The sequence below is a fragment of the Capsicum annuum genome, chromosome 8 (assembly GCF_002878395.1).
Source record: "Capsicum annuum cultivar UCD-10X-F1 chromosome 8, UCD10Xv1.1, whole genome shotgun sequence".
NCBI classification, from domain to species: domain Eukaryota; kingdom Viridiplantae; phylum Streptophyta; class Magnoliopsida; order Solanales; family Solanaceae; genus Capsicum; species Capsicum annuum.
Genome location: NC_061118.1, coordinates 74,277,730 through 74,284,206, shown reverse-complemented (window position 1 = coordinate 74,284,206; position 6,477 = coordinate 74,277,730). Strand labels below are relative to the sequence as shown.

The following is a 6,477-nucleotide window of genomic DNA, read 5'->3' as shown; positions in this document are numbered from 1 at the left end:
TACCAATAGAAATGAAAGAGAATATGTGGAATAAATATAATAAATAGGCTAATACATATAAAATAACCTTGAGACCAGGTGAAGTGAGCATGAGAGCCTCTAATACAATAAGAGTACAAGTCAAATAATAAATACATACACATGTATAACTCATCTCTGAATAAACATAAAGATCATTCTAATCAGTAAGGGGGAGAGTGGTAATGCTTTAAACATAAGAATCTCACCCCAAATCTCATATCCATAGTTTCTCTACACGATGCACACACTAATGGCAATAACTTGTACTGCGATTTTCAGGCTACAGAAGTGTATTATGTGTACTAAACACATGGTACTTAGTAGGCAACTGCCGATTGAGATCCAAAGATAATGCAAATATAGATAAAATACAAGCAGGAATATAAACTACAGATAATTATCCATGAAGCTAATATAATAAATCTAGAGAGGAATTAAGGATAAACCATCATATTATAGCGATATTCAGGAACTATAGCACTATACTGTATATCTGATCTAAGGTGGTTTTATACACTTTGGTATCATTATTCTAGCTTATTTTGCCTTGTTTTAAGAGAAATTTGTGTTCTTAACATGTTGATATTGATATAAATAAGCATTTAAATGTCCAAGTATGTTATTATAATGTCTAAATTATTTTTCAAACAAGTTTGTACTAAATTGAGTAATTTAGAGTTCAATCCGAAAAACTAGTTTTACTAGCTTAAGCTAGGTGTGTGTCTAGTCTGTTTCGTTGGATTCTAATGTGTTTAATTTGTTCCAAATACTTTAATGGTATAATGACAAGGGAATAACTTATTTTTAATAGGCAAATTTTAATTTGATTAAGTCAAGAGTTGGAATAATAAGTGAAAGATCATTGTGAATTTGTCTTATCTTAGCTCTTGTTTTGTTGTTGAGGTTATTGTGTTGTTTTGATTTTTAGTATTTGGTGTGTGATATTTTAGAAGGCTTTGTGAGCTAAATATGGTGATATATAGATGATTTAAAGGCTGAAAATTCATTAAAAATACACTAAAAAATACATGAGCAAAGGATAAGATGTTCTACACTTAACCAAAATTTAAGAAGCAAATTCCAGTGAGTCGACGCGAAGTCGACGCGTTGCGTTGACAATTCCAGTTCTAACTAGTGCAGCGACGCAAAGTTGATGCATTGTGTCAATGTATTTAATCACAGTAATTTAATGTTCGATGACAAGGATTAGGAAGTTCTTTTTCTCATTTTAAATAAAGTTGCATGGCACACAACTGAAGGCACATAATTTAAGAGGAGGCTTGTGGGATTTTATTGATCTATGTGCATCCTCATTATCCACTTTTTATTAGGATTTAATATAATATACACAATACAGATGGACATTATAAAAAGGAGGTCAACTTTGGATAATATAGAGAGAATAATAGCTAGACACGATACACGAGAGGGATTGGAATCGATTTGGACGTAGCTGCTACACGGTTCCTATTTAGGTTTTAATTTTTTTCTTTAGCTTTTAATTTTTTATATCATGTATTCAATTATTTGGATCGTATTATGAATATTATCGACTAAAAACCCTCCTTTCGAGGTTAAAGCCAAGAACATGATTACTATTGTTTTGGATTAATTTCGATTAATTTTGTTTATCATATTTGGTTGTTTGTTTATTTTTATTTTAATTATTTTAAGGATTCACGACCCTTAGAATACATATATTGTTGACCTTTTGATGTCGGGAGAGGGAATAGGGAGATAGAACATGGGAATAAACAAAGTTTGAGTTTTTATTCTTGTATAAAATAAAGAATTAAACTTAGCGTCTAGGACAGGGATGTACTTAGATGCCTTACTTGATTAAAACGTAGGATGATAGCTTTATTTAACTTAATTGGATTATTACATCTCCGCTCAATGATATAGTTGTAATGTCCATATTAGGTAAAAGATTAGAGGTTTGGAAACCCTAATCATACAATTAACCCTACGAATTAACAACCAAGATAAGCAAGTTAACGAATAAAATTCAACAATATAGTATGATTGTTCGGAGTGGTTTAATCCTAGATTTTTCTCCATTGATTGTCTCAAGTATTTTATTTTACGCATTGTTTAATTTATTTTAATTTTTTTACAATTTTCCAAACTCTTATTGGTTACTTTTGCACTAAATTAATCTAGACTATGAACAAAAATTAAATCGTTGTTAAATCAAGTCTCTGTGGGATCGATACTTGTCTTCTTGATGGCCACTTTACTACTTGATAAGACCACGTACACTTGCGTGTGCGCTTGGGCACTGTCAAGTTTTTGGCGCCATTGTCGGGGACTTGTTATTTAGCAAGTGTTTATTTTAGCTTTATTTTTAGATTTATTTGGTGTTTTTATGCTTGGTCTTGATTTTGTTTTTGCAGGAAACCCATTTTTAAGTTGATAAGCTAGCAAGGGATCGGGAGTTGGTAGAACCTAACCCAGAACCCGAGCAACTTTACCATTAATAAATGAGGAAAGAAATCCTTCTCCCCAAAATTTCGCAAATCCAAGAAGGCCATGAAGATACTGTTCCTATGGCTGAACAACAAGTAGCTAGTAGGAAGATTAGGGAAGTGGCAGTCCCACTTCCGACGAACTTGACTTTCCCAATTCAAAGATCGGCAGCTGGGGGGAATTTCGAGTTGAAACACAATATGGTGTAGCTTTTTATTAGTATTGGACAATTTGTAGGGCTTTCACACGAGGATCCACAAGTCCACTTGCAGACCTTCATTGAGCTTACAAATACATTCACTACAACTGGGGTGACTCCAAATTATGTGAGGCTGACACTGTTTCCCCATTCACTTTTAGGAGAAGCTAAAAGGTAGTTGAATGCGGCGCCGGCTAATTCAATCACATCATGGGATGACTTAGCTAGAAAGTTTCTCATCAGATTCTTTCCATCAGGAAAGACTGTGAGACTTCGCAGTAAGATAGTGAGCTTTAAACAGAAGCCTAATGAAAACCTCTATAATGCTTGGGAATACTTCAAGGATCTTTTTCGAGAGTGTCCACACCACCAATAGTCGAATGAGGTACTTGCTCATACATTTGTAGAAGCTCTTGATCATAATACAAAGATTTTGCTAGGTTAGCCGCAGGTGGTCAAGCACTAGAATTGACTTATGATGAGCTATACACATTGTTGAACCCCATAGCACAAGAAAATCTAGATTGACATTCAGAATCTAGAAATGCCACAAAAAGAATTATGGGTGTATTGGAGGTGAAGTAATTCACAGCCTTATCAGCACAGGTTTCTGCACTATAGAATTTGATCAACACAATATTCAGCAGCATAAAATTAGGAGCAACACAACCTACATCCACAGTTAATACTATCCAACAAGCACAGGTTGGTGTGAGATATGTAGAAATAATGGCCATTCTGTGGCCATGTGTGCTTCAAATTCGGAATCTATAATGTATCTAGGCAATGCTCAAAGGCCAAATTATGGTAATGCCTATAACATGAAGTCATAGACCTATCCAACAAATCAATCATGGAATGCCCCGCAGACCTAGCAATATGGAGGAGATGTTAAAATAGATCCTAGCTAATCAAACACAATTTGCTACAAACTTATAGAATTAGCAAGAGGCCACAAGAAGTTTAGAGTTGCAAATTAGCCAATTATCACAAGCACTAAATGCCAGACCACAAGGTGGGTTGCCAGCAAATACAAAAAATTCAAAGCTGGTTATGGAAATCACCTTGAGAAATGATAAGAAGCTTGAAGTAGAACCTCCTAAGACAACAAAAGAGGTAGATGTTAATGTGGTGACCCAACAGGTAAATTACAGAGTTGCTGAAAATTTAAGAAAGTCTGAGTACTTGAAGGAAAAAGTGGTTGTGGAAGAAGTGAAAAAGAGGATTCCACTACCCTTCCCTCAGAGAAAAATAAATGCAAAGGAGGATGCAATATTCAAAAAATTCTTTGACACATTCAGAAAGATTCATATTAATTTACCTCTTTTAGATGTTTTGCTGAGTATGCCTAAGTATGCAAAGTACTTGAGGGATGTGGTGGCTAAAAATGTGAAATTACAAGATGTGGGAGAAATAAAACTTACTCAAGAGTGTAGTGCGGTAATGACACAGAAAATTCTCAAGAAATTAAACGATCAAGGGAAGTTTTCCATCCCTATTCAAATTAGGAGTAAAGAGGTTCATGCACTGAGTGATTTAGGGGTAAGTATAAATTTGATACCCCTATCTCTGTTTAAAAAATTAGACTTGGGAAATCCTAGATCGACAATCGTGGTTTTGCAACTAGCAAATGGCTCCATGGCATATCTGGAATAAATAATTGAAGATGTCCTCATTAAGGTTGGTAAATTTATTATTCCTGCTGACTTAATTGTTATTGATTTTGAGGTAGATGAATAGGTGCCAATTATTTTGGGGCATCCATTTTTAGCAACCGGAGGAGCGTTGATTGATGTTAGAGAAGCCACGCTCAAGATGAGGGTAGATGATGAAGAGGTGGTATTTCATGTATACAAAGTACCCATAAATTATACCCCAAGTTAAAGATTTGTGTATGATAAATATTATTAAAGGGGACAAGTGTGGGGTGGCTAGTCCATAAAAGACCTCTTTAAACTACCTGATTGAGCATTCTAAGACTCTATCTCCTAAGTCCAACATAATGGAAATTGGTGAGCATTAAAAGGCTAAAGTTGAGAAATATGTTGCTTTTGAAGGGGTGAAAAGGATAAGAATATGGCCCCCAAGTGTGAGTAAAAGATGAAGGAATATGGTTAAGTTGAGTTAGGTCGTGCCGCAACACTAAATTAGGCACTGCTTGGGAGGCAACCCAAGTTAATTAGGTTTGTTTCTTTTAGTTTTTTTTTTAGTTTTTATTTAACGTAATTTTTGTTTTTGGTTGAGTGACAGGTTATTGGGTAGTCTGAGTACCAAAAACCTGAGATAAGAGCATGGCAAAGACTGAGTGTGGGGTCTCACGGATCCCATGAATACAAAAAATATTGCTATCTAGGCCTAGAGGCCTCAGTGAGTATTTCTATCTTTTTACTTTTAAATTCACTTTGGAGACAACGTAGATTTTTTAGGGTGGGGTAGGGAAATTCTCAAATTTTGGCTCAATTTAAAAAAGAATGTGTAAGATATTCTTGTTGGTACTATTTTTTATTACATGATGCAAGTGGGTTTGTTGTAAATGCATGCTAATTAAGTGAATTGCTATTTTTTAGACTCTTGGACTCATGTTTATGACTCTAGTTTTGTGGATTAAATTTGAATTCATGTTATTGTTTGGTTGGGAGTCTATAATGATCCTCTTGAGTTGAGCATCTGTCATGTGTGTATGAGGTATTTGTATATTCTGTGTTGCATATGATGTCTAGAACTTGCCTGGTGTGTGCATGAAGAGAAATAAACAATGTGGGTTTAGGAGATGATTTTGCCATTTCTTTGATAGCCTTGTTTTATACCTTTTATTTGTCCTACCCTTGTGCATTATCCTAGCTAACCCTAATTGAGCCTTTAGCTTTTTCTTTGGCAACCTCATAAGTAGCTTAATCCCTTCTTTGATAGACCTTAATTTGATCCAAAAAGCTCCTAAGTGCTTTAATAAAAAATTGAATTAGTAAGAAGTTGAGAAATTGAAGAACAAAAAGGTGAAATTAATGCCCCAAAGTAATAGCTATTGGAGTATAATTGATGTATGGTGGATGGATATAATATAATTTATGCTAAAAATATTGTCATGATTGTAACAAGAGAGAAAAATTGATTCTTGTGGTAGTAAAGTATGTATCCACCAAGTGTTTGTGAAAAATTCTTAAAAGAGATGGGGCAAAAATAAAAGATATGGGAGGATGAAAAAGTATAATTTGGTTCTTGGAGAGTGGTTTTAAATGTTTAATGTAGTGTACTAAATCTCTTAGAGAGGTTAGTCACTATTCCCAAATAGTTTCTACTCGTCCCTTTGCCTACATTACAACCAGGAAAAGTCCTAATTGATCCTAAGCTTTGCATTCAACTATTAGTAGAGCATTACACTAAGGTCAAGCCTATGGTTCATTATGTGTAACTTGTGAGTTCTTTGTGAGAGTGAGACTAATTTGATTCTTGTACCCATTATGATATAAATTGTATTTTTGTGAGTGATTGTGGGTAACTCTCTTGTTGTGAGGGCACATGTTTTTATAAATATATGTGATTTGTATGATGTCTTTTATTGAGCAATAAGCATGAGTTTTCCAACTAGGTGAGTCAATTCTTGAGGCTAGGATGTTTTGGAGTAGTGTTCATGAGCTATCGATTGTGTAAATAATGTGTTTTGTGTAGAAACTTGCATTCCGTGTAGTCATTTTAATACTAGCTTGAGTTTCTTTATTTTATTAGAAGTGTAGTGTTCCCTTAGATTTTAATGCTTAGAGTAATGGGTTGTTCAAGGACGAACAACAGTT

General features: G+C 34.4%; 1 non-coding gene across 1 annotated transcript; it reads right to left on the bottom strand.

Annotated features, from left to right (window-relative positions):
• Nucleotides 1-2,957: 2,957 nt before the first annotated feature.
• On the bottom strand, nucleotides 2,958-3,064 carry LOC124886875. The gene has a single exon (XR_007044279.1). It is a non-coding gene; the product is annotated as a small nucleolar RNA R71 (small nucleolar RNA).
• Nucleotides 3,065-6,477: the final 3,413 nt, after the last annotated feature.